The 12,966-nt window shown below is 40.3% G+C and overlaps 1 protein-coding gene across 4 annotated transcripts in view; it reads right to left on the bottom strand.

Moving 5' to 3' along the window:
* bard1 (BRCA1 associated RING domain 1) overlaps positions 1 to 12,966 on the bottom strand; it is a 177,863-nt gene that overhangs the window by 32,421 nt on the left and 132,476 nt on the right. The window lies entirely within an intron of this gene.

Raw genomic sequence — 12,966 nt, 5'->3', positions numbered from 1 at the left:
ATCGCTGGCTGGGCCAGCATTTACTGTGAACTCCTAACTACCCAGAGTGCAGTTAAATGTCAATCACATTGCTATGGGTCTCGAGTTACATGGAGGCCATAGCAGGTAAGAACGAAAGTTTCCTTCCCTAAAGGACACGGGGCGGCACGGTGGCACAGTGGTTAGCATTGTTGCCTCACAGCGCCAGAGACCCGGGTTCAATTCCTGCCTCAGGCGACTGACTGTGTGGAGTTTGCACGTTCTCCCCGTGTCTGCGTGGGTTTTCTCCGGGTGCTCCGGTTTCCTCCCACAGTCCAAAGATGTGCAGGTCAGGTGAATTGGCCATGCTAAATTGCCCATAGTGTTAGATAAGGGGTAAATGTAGGGGTATGGGTGGGTTGTGCTTCGGTGGGGCGGTGTGGACTTGTTGGGCCGAAGGGCCTGTTTCCACACTGTAAGTAATCTAATGACATTAGTGAACCAGATGGGTTTTTCTGACAATCGACAATGGTTTCACGGTCATCATTAGACTCTTAATTCCAGATTTTTATTGAATTCAACTTCCATTATCTGCCCAGATTAACAGTCCAGTGATAATACCACTAGGCTCCTCAGAAGTGAGCACAGTTTTCCAAGTGTGGTCTAATCAAAATTCTATCCAAGTTTAAGATATAATTTCTCCTTTTGAATATTAAACTGTTTCAGTGTTTGCTTTTTTAAAAAAAATGATCATCTTAACTTACCTCTCTACTTTGCAATTTGTGCAACTGCATCTTAAGATCTGTTTAGCAAAGGTCTTTTCCCGAGGGCATGGAAGTTCAAAACAAGGGGCATATTATTTAAGGTGAAAAGAGAAAGATTTAAAAGAGAACTGAGGGCAACTTTTTCACACAGAAGGTAAACAGCGGGTGCAGTGAACTGCCAGAGGATGTGGTAGATATAGGTTCAGTTACAATGTTTAAAAGGTATTTGAATATGTACATGAATAGGAAATGCTTACAGGGATATGGGCCAAATGGAGGCAAGTGGGCCTATTTTAGTTTGGGAAACTTGATTAGCATGGACAATTTTGAACGAAGGGTCTGTTTACCTGATGTACGACTCTATTGACCTCACATTTATATTCTCATTTTCCAAGGAATATCTGGTATTCCTTAATTTTCCTGCCAAATCTAGCTAGACTGAAATTAATTTGCCAATTACATAAACATTCTGCACAAAGATTGTGAAAGAGTGCAATATTTCAGGATATGGACATCACTGGGTAAGGCCTGCAATCATTGCCCACCCCTAAACACCACTGAGAAAAACTGCAGTCCTTGTGGTGTATGAACATACAATACTCTCACGATGAAAATTTCAGGATTTTAACACAGTAGCAGCGAAGGAATGGTGATATAATTCCAAGCCAGAATGGTGCGTGACTTGGAGGGCAACTGCAGGTCCTGGTGCACTTCTGAATCTGCAGCCCTTATTACCATAGATGATTGAGGTTACAGATTTGGAAAGTGTGTTGAAGTAGCCTCGGTAAGTTGCTGCATGGCATCTTGTAGATTGTACACGCTACAATCAGTTTAGTGGATGGAGATTTTTTTACCCACCCACTTAACCTACCTATTTCTCTTTGTAGCCTCCCTATGTCCTCATCTCAACTTTCTTTCCTACTGATATTTGTGTTATCAAACTTAACAATCATATCTTTGGTTTCTTCATCCATGTGTAATTTATAAATTGTAAAAACGACCCAGCATTGAATCCTATAGCACATTACACACCATGCCAAACAGTTAACAAAATATTTATGCCTACTGTTTCCTATTAACTAGTCAATCTTCTATCCATGCCAACACATCAAGAACTTTTAACTTCTGCATTAATCCCTTCTGTGGGACCTTATCAAATGCCAGCTTGAAATTAAAGTATAATACATCCATCAGTTCCAGGTTATACATAGCACAAGCTGTTTATTCAATAAACTTCAATAAATTAGGTCAACATGATTTCCCTTTCACAAAACCATGCTGACTCTGCTTAATTATCTTGAATTTATTTCAGTGCCCAGCTATAAGGTCTTTAATGATGGATTTTAACATTTGCCCTTTGATAGGCATTAAAAATTAATTAGTTTGCACTTTCCAGCTTTCTGACTCCTCCACTTTTGAATAAAGGAGTACATTTATAATTTTACAATCTCATAGAACATTCACCAAATTGAAAGAACTTTGTAAAGTTCAAATCATTGCATCAACTATCTCATTAATCACTTCATTTAAGACTGTAGGACAAAGTCCATCAGGATCTAGAGATTTGTCAGTCTGCAGCCCCAATAATTTGCTCAGTATCACCTCACTGGTGATTGTATTCTTTTCCTTCTCACCCACCCTACCTTGCTTTCCCTTCCCTCCATTTCCTGTTTTACAGCTATTTCTGTTACTCAAATTCTCTACAGTGAAGAGTGGAGTGTGTGGTGCTGGAAAAGCACAGCAGGTTAGGCAGCAACCGAGGAGCAGGAGAATTGACATGTTTGGAAATTCCTGATGAAGGGCTTCTGCCCGAAACGTTGATTCTCCTGCTCCTCAGATGCTGCCTGACCTGCTGTGTTTTCCAGCATCAGACTCTCGACTCTAATCCCCAGCATCTGCAGTCCTCACTTTCGTCTCTACAGTAAAGACTCATGCAAAATTATCTCTTTAATTAATCTGCCATCACTTTATTGTCCATTATTAGTTCCCCAGCTCACTTTCTGTAGAATCAGTGCTCGCTTGGATAACATTTTTCTTTATAAAAAACCTACAGAAACCTACCTGTTTTTATATTTCTAGCCATCTTTCTCTCACACTACCTTTTGTCCCTCCTTCTTAATTAGTTATTGTTTGCTGTTAATAATTTGTTCAATATTCTGGCCTGCCACCTATCTTTGTGTAACTGTATGCTTTTTCTTTAAGTTTAATACCACTTTAATATTTTTTGTTTACCACAGCTGGTGAGTTCTCCATTTGGAATTTTTGTTTTTCTTTGGAGTTTACCTATTCTGAAATATCTCCTTAAATATTTCTGCCAATGCATCTCAAATGACCTATCCCTGAGTCTAATTGGCTAATTCACTTTAGCTGACTCTGCTCTCATGCCTTCATTTAAGTTTAATAAATTAGTCTTGGGAACCTCCCTAAAGCTGTATGTAAAATTCAATATATTATGATTGCTGCTACCTAGGGATGCCTTCTTTAATGCAGTCATTAACTAACCCCATCTCGTTGTACAATCCAAGGTTTAGTATAGCTTGCTCTCTGGTTAGTGTAACGGTGCTGTGCCTATAAGAGGGATTTATTCCGTGCTGTTTCGTTTGCAGAGATTTGTTGCCAGTGGTTACGGAATGTCTGCTTCAGAAGCAGTGGATGAACAACTTTGAGCTCCCAGGCTGCCTTTAAAAAAAATTAGACAAAAGAAGGATGAGTGCATGGAGTTAGGCTCACACATACCCAGGGTTCAGTTTTGCTTTCTGTTAAAGTTGGGAGCTTTTTAGAACTAGCTATTGAAGCTGCTACATACATCTCTCTGTGCTGCAGCTAAAAGTTTGAGATTTTTCTTTGTTGTTAGATTTGTTTTCAGTGTCCCTTTCTCCTGGACTGGAAAATCTGTTCTGCTCAAGTTGCCTTTACCTAAGGGTATGTTTATGGAATGTTCCTAAATTGGAACAGTTGATGAGTAGTAGTTTAATAATATATTCTCTTGTTAAGTACTTCATTAGAGTTAAAGTTACATCAATACTTCCTTATTTTTTGGATTTTAATTGTGGTGTAAGAATAAAGTATTTTGCTTAAAGCCTAGTAGTTTGACCAATCGAATCATATGTGGAAGACACCTTACACTTGTATTTAAATAAGATAAAAGTTAGAGTCCAGGCTTTCTCTTTGACACATTTTGAGGAGGATTTGTCTGGTCCATAACATTACCTACTGAAAGTCCTGCTCGAGGAAACTATCATGTAAACATTCTATGAACTCATCCAGTCTGTAGTTGCCTTCCTAGTTTTTCCAGTCTACATGTAGCTTAACATCTTTCAAAATTATTACCGTACCTTTCTGATAAGCTCTTATTTTCTTTTATACTCTGACTTACCACATAGTTAATGTCATGGAGCCTATAAAGTACTCCTACAAGTGGCTTCATGACTCAATAATTTCTCATCTCTAGATTAGAGTGGTGCTGGAAAAGCACAGCAGGTCAGGCAGGGGCAGGAGCAGGATGCCCGGATGCTGCCTGACCTGCTGTGCTTTTCCAGCACCACTCTAATCTAGACTCTGATCTCCAGCATCTGCAGTCCTCACTTTTGCCTAATTTCTCATCTCTACCTGACTTGCTGCTACGTCCTGATACCTTTGACTTTAGACATCCCTCTCTATTGTACGAATCCATCATTAATTAGTAGAGTGACCATTCACCATTTTTAACTTACTGACATTTCTAAGTTTCTTGTATCCTTCAATGTTCACCATCAACACCAGCAGGCACCTATCATCAATCTTGGCAAAATGACTCACCCAACCCTTTGCAAGGGAATGATCTCAATGTTGACACTGGTTGTTTCCAGGACTTGAATTTTGCAATAGGGTCCTACCAACATACCTTGAAGATACTGCAGAGTCAGCACTGGAAGAAGCACTCTAGAAAGAGTGCATGTGATTGGCACAGGACCCATAATTCAGTGCCACACAGAAATGTGCTGAGCACTATAACATTGTAGATATTTGAGATTAGGTTGTACTGAGGAGTTAATCACTACACAATTGTTGATGAAGTCTGCCAAACATGTTGATTGCTTTTGAAAGCCTACTGTTCACTTTCATTTCAGTGACATCAAACAAGATGATACTCCTTCAATAGGTAAACTGCTTTGATGACTCCAGCTCAATTGCCTCAATTACAATGCTTGTGGTCTATACCTTTTCTTGGGGTTCAGGTCGATGCAAGACTTCAGTTTTATTTTAACTAACTTTCAGTCTGAAGAATTATGCCACCTCAAAAAAATATGCAGTTATGCTTTGCAGGTCTGACCAGCTTTGGGCAGGAGAGTGCAGTTATTAGTAAAAATAATTTCATAGCTTCATAAATAATTTTCATTTGTTTTTTTAAGATTTTGAAGAAACCCATGATGTAAAAGACTACACCAGAATAGAATTGTACATAACCTTCCTCCTTAAAGTCTGCCATTGCTTGCAGCAGCATTATGCTGAACATAATGATGAGGCAGGTCAGGGCAGGCACACATCTTTGTGACATACCAGTGGAGATTCAGAAGGGACTTGAGAGGCCACTGTTACGCTTGCCTGTTCTAATTTTCATGAAATTGCTTCGCCTGACAAGGAACCTGAGTGGTAACCCAAGTTTTTCAAGGATTTTCCAAAGTCCATCACTGCTCACAATCTGGTATATCTTTGTAAGATCAGTAAATGGAATGTACAGGCCTTTGTTTGGTTCACAACACTGTGCTTGAATTTGATTGTGTACAAACACCATGTCTGTGGTGCCTTTGTTTGCTCTGAAATTGGACTGGATTTCTGTGAGGTTTTCTCTCTCAATAGCAGGCAGAAGAAGGGCTTATGCCCGAAACGTCGATTCTCCTGTTCCTTGGATGCTGCCTGACCTGCTGCGCTTTTCCAGCAACACATTTTCAGCTCTGATCTCCAGCATCTGCAGCCCTCACTTTCTCTCAAAGATGCCTGTTCAGAACTGTCAAGCCAGGATCTTCTCAGCAATAGAAAGGAAGGTGAGTCCACAGTAGTTACAGCAGTCCAACCTTTCTCCTTAGATTTTGCACAAGGTGATGATAAATGCATCACAAGCATTCTGTGAAACCCCATCCTATTCCCAGCAAGCCATGAAAAATATTCAAGAAGCTTGGCATGTATTGCTGGACCATCACGCTTCAAGGCCTCGGGTAGAGTTCCATCAACTCTGCGCACGTGGTTGCTCTTCACGAAACTTTGCTCAAGAGTTGGGCTCTCATTGATTTCGGAGAAAACGACGACTGCAGATGCTGGAGATCAGAGTCAAAAAGTGTGCTGTTGGAAAAGCATAGCTGGTCAGGCAGCATCTGAGGAGGAGAGTTGATGTTTCGAGCATAAGCCCTTCATCAGGAATGTGACATTCCTGATAAAGAGTTAATGCTCGAAATGTTGACTCTCCTGCTCCTTGGATGCTGCCTGACTGGCTGTACTTCTCCAAAAGCAAACTTTTTGACTCATTGAATTAGTTTATGAGAAACTTGCTGGATTTGGTTGATGGCAGTATAATACATTGGTCACTTGAATTGAAATGAAATAGCTTTATTGTCACATACTAACGTGAGTACAGTGAAAAGTTTATAAGTTGCCACTTACAGTGCGATCTTAGGTACAATTCTCAGTTACAGACTAGAGAGAAGAAGAAAAAAAGTTACATTACAGCTATACATAGTATAACCATAAGTCAGAAAAACAAGAAGCAAAATTAAAGAGACAAACATCACAGTCTCTCTCCAAAGGCTCTCCATAGAGAACCAGCGCAAGGGCCTCCATGTTGTCTGACCACTGGCCACTGCCACCACGTCCTACACTTGGCAGCTGGTCGCAGGCAGCCCCACAGATCTGTTTCAGAGGCCAGTTGTCCGCAGCCTAGAGAAGGGAGGACAGAGGGAGAAAACAAGAAGAAAAAGATCGGACAGAGCAGAAGTGCTCTGGCTGCAGCATCCTACAATGCTGCCACCTTACTACTCGGTGCTGGAGTTTCCAAAGTCCACTAACCAGCGATCAAGGACTGACTCTGTTGATTGTGTAGTGTAGACTTTTTGGATGTCTAATCCAAACCTTTGGGATGATTACTGTGGTGTCTGGGACAAAATCATACACTCTGAATCATTTTTTATAGGCAATGTCCAATTGTTGCTGACTTGTTTATAGGACAGCTCTCAATTTTGGCACAATCCCAGATGTTAGTAAAGACATGACAGTCAACAGGGCTATCATTTGCTATTGTCATTGTCAGGCAACTTTGCCACAGCGAGTCAATGGAATTGGCTGGATTTTTACCGCTTCAAAATATTCATCACAAAGATGTTAAGCCTCTACATTTTGACTAAACTTTAATCTGAAAAGCTCGTTCTTTTAGACAAACATGTTCCGTATATGACATTTGCTAAATGTGTTAGTAACTACAGACATCAAGGAATTTCATGTCTGACAAATTCTTCATCGAAATCAAAGAGAGCTAACAAAAGTAAGAGAGTTGAAGCTGTATACTTCTACCTTCAAAATCAATGTGCAGTGACAACATGGAATTTCCTTCCTTGTTCCAAACATCAATGATGACATAAAAACCTGGTCATGTCACTACATGAATAGAAAACAATCAGTCCTTTTGCAGTTCCTATTAACTGTTTCAATTAGAAGAGACAGGTCACAAATTGTACTCAACCTTGTAGGTAATCCTCTTAATCTTTCAATTCTTCAGAGAGCCAATGATTTTTATTTGTCACTTGTTTATTCAGGATCAGGTCTGAAGGGACTAACATGAAAACATACATTATTTTTGATCATGCATTATTCTTGTAATCTGATTGTCAACATTCTTGCATTATATGAGAGTTCGTGGTAGTAATGGGCATCAACATGTTGGGCATGAATCTACTTCAGGAGCAATTAGATTTAGTTATTCAAAATGACAGCATTACTGAGGCAAAGAACTGCACATAGCACACCAATGAGTCACTGGTTGTGGACTTTCAATAACTCCAAGTTAACATATCAGGAATTTTTTTTGTGGCATAATTTGAATCCACTTCAGGATGCCTGTCATCAATTTTTGTTTTTAACCTCAGTTTTGATCTTCCCCTTTAGCTTTGCTAATGAGCATCTGATGCAAAATGATAGTCACGTTCCTCTTCCTGTCTTCCCTGTTCTCACTGTTCCAGCAGTACATGGCAGATGAGGTCCAGCTTACAACACAATGCAACTCAATACAAACTGATCTATTACTATAGAGTCCATGGAAGACCATGACCTCCTCTTGGAGCAAGTTTTGTTTCTATTGTAGGGAGTGGGGAGTTGGATTTAAGATCAATCAAAACACAGGAATGGATGATTGGGTCAAGACCATTGCAGACTGGGCCAAGACCCTGCCAGGCAGTGTAATGGCTTTTAGAGCTATACCAGTCAGAGGGAGGCTGATGTAGAATTTCTATCCAATAGGATTGTCAATTACTATCACCAGGGAGAAAGTGAGGACTGAAAATGTGTTGCTGGAACAGCGCAGCAGGTCAGGCAGCATCCAGGGGACAGGAGAATCGACGTTTCGGGCAGGGTGGTTGTCTTTGGAGATATTCTGTTAACATCGCTCATGTTTTCTGTTGCTGTAGCTATGTGAACTCAAATGACTGATGTAAATTATGAAGGATGGTGATAGTTTCTTGAAGAAGGGCTTATGCCCGAAACGTCAATTCTCCTGTCCCCTGGATGCTGCCTGACCTGCTGCGCTGTTCCAGCAACACATTTTCAGCTCTGATCTCCAGCATCTGCAGACTTCACTTTATCCAGAAAGTGAGGACTGCAATGCTGGAGATCAGAGCTGAAAAATGTGTTGCCGGAAAAGTGCAGCAGGTCAGGCAGCATCCATGGAGCAGGAGAATTGACGTTTCGGGCATAAGCCCTTCTTCAGGAAACTATCACCATCCTTCATAATTTACATCAGTCATTTGAGTTCACATAGCTACAGCAACAGAAAACATGAGCGATGTTCACAGAATATCTCCAAAGACAACCACCCTGCCTGATAAATCATCTATTCAATAGTTGATCAAATAATACTGGACATACATTGAGATGGGGAGGGGGATGCAGGGGTGGCTGTAATGGGAGTGTAACTGTGAAGGTCCAAATGAAATTATATATGAATTAAAATAAACCCATTCAGAAATTGGCAATTCATAGAAAAGTACAGCACAGTACAGACCGTTTATCCCAACACGTTGTGCTGAGCATTTATCTTAACCTAAGATCAACCTAACCTACATATTCTTCAACTTACTGCCATCCATGTGCTTGTCCAGCAGTCGCTTAAATATCCCTAATGTCTCTGACTGTACTAGCACCACTGGCAATGCATTCCATGCACCCACCACTCTCCATGTAAAAAACCCTACTTCTGACATTACCCATACGTTCTTCCGATCACTTTAAAATTATGACCCCTCGTGATAGCCATTTCTGCCCTGGGAAAAGTCTCTGGCTATCTACACCTCTCATTACCCTGTAAACCTCTATAAACATGAAAAGAGAAGAAAACTATATATGGCATCATGGTAGCCAAAACAAGTCCTAAAAATGGGCTTCGAAAAGTAAATTAAAGCAAATTGAATATTTGGTCCTCATATACTAGGGTGAAATATGAATTAGCTCATTTTTTAAAATGATAGTCTGGCCACGACAGTGAGCCACATGTTTAGATGAATCTTACAGGCCTGTTATCCATCTGTAATGTTTTACATTCATTTTTATCTTTTTGCTTAGTTACTTTATCTCTTTTTAGCTTTCCCTTCGTATAGAGTCATAGAGATGCACAGCACGGAAACAGACCATTTGGTCCAACTCATCCATGCCGACCAGATATCCTAAACTAATAAGAGTCCCATTTGCCAGCCTATATCCCTCTAAACCCTTCCTAGACTGAAGCACAATTTCCAACTCTTACCTTACGCTTTTTTTTTGCTTGATTTCGATATAATATTAGAAGTGTTGTTAATATTAGTAATACCTTTGTGAAGATCAAGGGGAACATTATGTAAAAATAACACTGGATAAAAGCAAATTACTGCGGATGCCGGAATCTCAGCAGGTCTGGCAGCATCTGTAAGGAGAGAAAAGAGCTGACATTTAGAGTCTAACTGACCCTTTGTGAAAGCTAAAAAAAGGGAGAAATAGGGAGGTATTTATACGAGGCTGAGAGAAGGTGAGTCATGGCTCCAGAAGCAAAGGTAGCAATAAAGAGGTGATAATGACAGTGCATAGAGAGATTATAGGGAGATTAGGAGCAGTGAATGACCAAATCTGAAGCCAGTGCTATGTGACAGGAAAACAGGGCGGCACTGCTGCCTCACAGCGCCAGAGACCCGGGTTCAATTCCTGCCTCAGGCGACTGACTGTGTGGAGTTTGCACGTTCTCCCCGTGTCTGCGTGGGTTTCCTCCGGGTGCTCCGGTTTCCTCCCACAGTCCAAAGATGTGCAGGTCAGGTGAATTGGCCATGCTAAATTGCCCGTAGTGTTAGGTAAGGGGTAAAGGTAGGGGTATGGGTGGGTTGCGCTTCGGCGGGGTGGTGTGGACTTGTTGGGCCGAAGGGCCTGTTTCCACACTGTAAGTAATCTAATCTAATCTAATCTAATCTAATCAGGGGAGAAGGGTAGCAAAGGGGGAAGAGGAGAGGATAAAGGTGATGAGAGAGTGGGAAGCGAGAGAAAGAGAGACAATCAAGAAATAAAAGTGAAAAAAAAAATTAAAAAGATAAATAAAATAAATGAAATAAAACAACGGAGCAGAATGAAAACAGAGGGGTCGAGATGGGATAATCATCTGAAGTTGTTGAATTAAATGCTGAGGCCGGCAGGCTGTAACGTGCCTAGTTGGAAGACGAGATGCTGTTCCTCCAGTTTGCATTGAGCTGCACTGGAACATTGCAGCAGGCCAAGGACAGACATGAGGGCATGGGAGCAGGATTGTGTTGAAGTGGCAAGCCATGGGACGTTAGTCTGCCGGTCGCAACATTGAATTCAACAACTTCAGATGATTATCCCATCTCAACCCCTCTGTTTCCATTCTGCTCCGTAATTTTATTTCATTTATTTTATTTATTTTTTAAAATTTTTTTTCACTGTTCTGTACTTCTTATTTTTTGATTGTCTCTCTTTCTCTTGCTCCCTACTCTCTCATCACCTTTTTCCTCTCCTCTTCCCCCTTTGCTACCTTTCTCCCCTGTTTTCCATTTTGCCTTTGCTTCACCCATTTCCCCCCCACCCCCCACATATTTTGTCACATAGCACTGGTTTCAGCCTTGGTCATTCACAGCCCCTAATCTCCCTACAATCTCTCTCTGCACTGTCATGATCACCTCTTTATTGCTACCTTTGCTTCTGGAGCCATGACTCACCTTCTCTCAGCCTCGTATAAATACTTCCCTATTTCTCCTTTTTTTTTAGCTTTCACAAAGGGTCAGTTAGACTCTAAATGTCAGCTCTTTTCTCTCCTTACAGATGCTGCCAGACCTGCTAAGATTTTCCAGCATTTTCTCTTTTGAAGGTAAAAATAACAGTTGGTGAGACAGTGACCACATCATTCAGATGATGTCTTGATCCGGCTTGTGAGAGCAATTATAAACACTGGATGCAAATCCAACTTCCTGTCCACCACAATAATGTAATAAAATTGTAAATAAAAGATGCTACTGGAAGGAGATGCAATGCAAGCCATTCTATATATCAGGTATTACACATCCCATTGTCACTGAAATTTCATCATCTACAGAATTAAAACCTCCCTGAAACATATCACGCTTGTATCACAAGCCCGAAGTCACAATTAAGGAGTTTGGAAATCATGAACAGCTGAACAATGACACTTTTTAAGAATTATAACCTTAGACAAGGCATTTCCATTGGGATAAGTAATGATAGAACAATGTATTGTTAAGGAGATATAGAGAATGTGTAAAGGGTAACGAATAACATGGACAGTAAAGGGGGCTTGGCTGAAGAAGGGTGAGAATATTTTGCGAGAAGAAACAAGGAAAACATTTGCAAGAATGTTGAGAAACAGCAAGTAAAGAGTTAAATTGATATTGAGCAGAAAGGACAGTTGGAGCAGATGATACCATGTGCATGATTAAATTAGCAGAAACTGAAGGCTGTGATCTGCTCAGCAAATTATTATATTAGCAGCTTGAAATGCATTTAGTACAGGCCAAAAGTGGGAGTGGGAAAAATTGCTGAGGGGAGGACAAACAGGAAAAAAAATGATGCAGCATATTAGGCATGTACAAACTTATAGACATTCACGGAGCAAACGAAAGTAAGGAGATTTGAATATATAGGCACTTTTGATTCAATTAAGGCTTCAGGTACGTGTGAGGAGTTCGACGATATTATGCATATTACACTGCAACATTGAAATAAAGGTAAACAAGATACAAGAATGGAATCTGGATTCACTTATCCAACTCACATTAATTTCAGTAAATATCATCCAATACATGATTCAATATTAGTTTCCTTGGGACATCCAGCATGATAGCTTTGCCTCAACTACTGATGAAAAGTAATCATATAACATCTGCCATTCCTTATCTTCATCTTTAATGGGCCTATGTTATTCTTAACTCTCCTCTCTTTCCTAATACATTGTATTTTGAATCTGAATTTGATCTTTCATAAGTGAAAAATATCTGCCTCTTTTTAAAAGATTCACTTCTAATAAAATAAATGCAAAATCTTTCAACTGACCTCTTTCCTGCCAGTCACTATTTCTGGCAACTCAATATTCAAACATAGCAATGACTATAGTTCACTTTCTCCATTAATCACTCCAGCACTAATGCAGAATCCTTTGCCATTCTGAATGACTGAGAACAATTTGTCAATCAGCTTAACTGATCATGCTACAGCCGTGTTCAATCATGCTTCTCATCCTGGTTCCTCTCATAAAAACCAAGGCACACAATCTTGATCTGTCTGATTTATCCTGAGCAAACATTATCATTGAAAAGTAGCATCAACTACCAATTCCATAAATCCAGGAGACTTATAATACATATTAATTTATAACCAAGCAAAGCACCTTCCTCTTCTTTCTGTCACACATGGCCTGAGCTTTTTTTGGTTGGAATGCAGATCATATCTTATAAAAGCTGGGGTGATTTAGGATCGTGGGAATCAGAGAGAGCTCCTAGACTAGTACTGTTAGCTGCAT

This window comes from Chiloscyllium plagiosum, chromosome 7, assembly GCF_004010195.1.
Source record: "Chiloscyllium plagiosum isolate BGI_BamShark_2017 chromosome 7, ASM401019v2, whole genome shotgun sequence".
Lineage (NCBI taxonomy): Eukaryota > Metazoa > Chordata > Chondrichthyes > Orectolobiformes > Hemiscylliidae > Chiloscyllium > Chiloscyllium plagiosum.
Note: the sequence above shows the minus strand (reverse complement) of the source record. Positions and strands in the feature narration are given on the sequence as shown.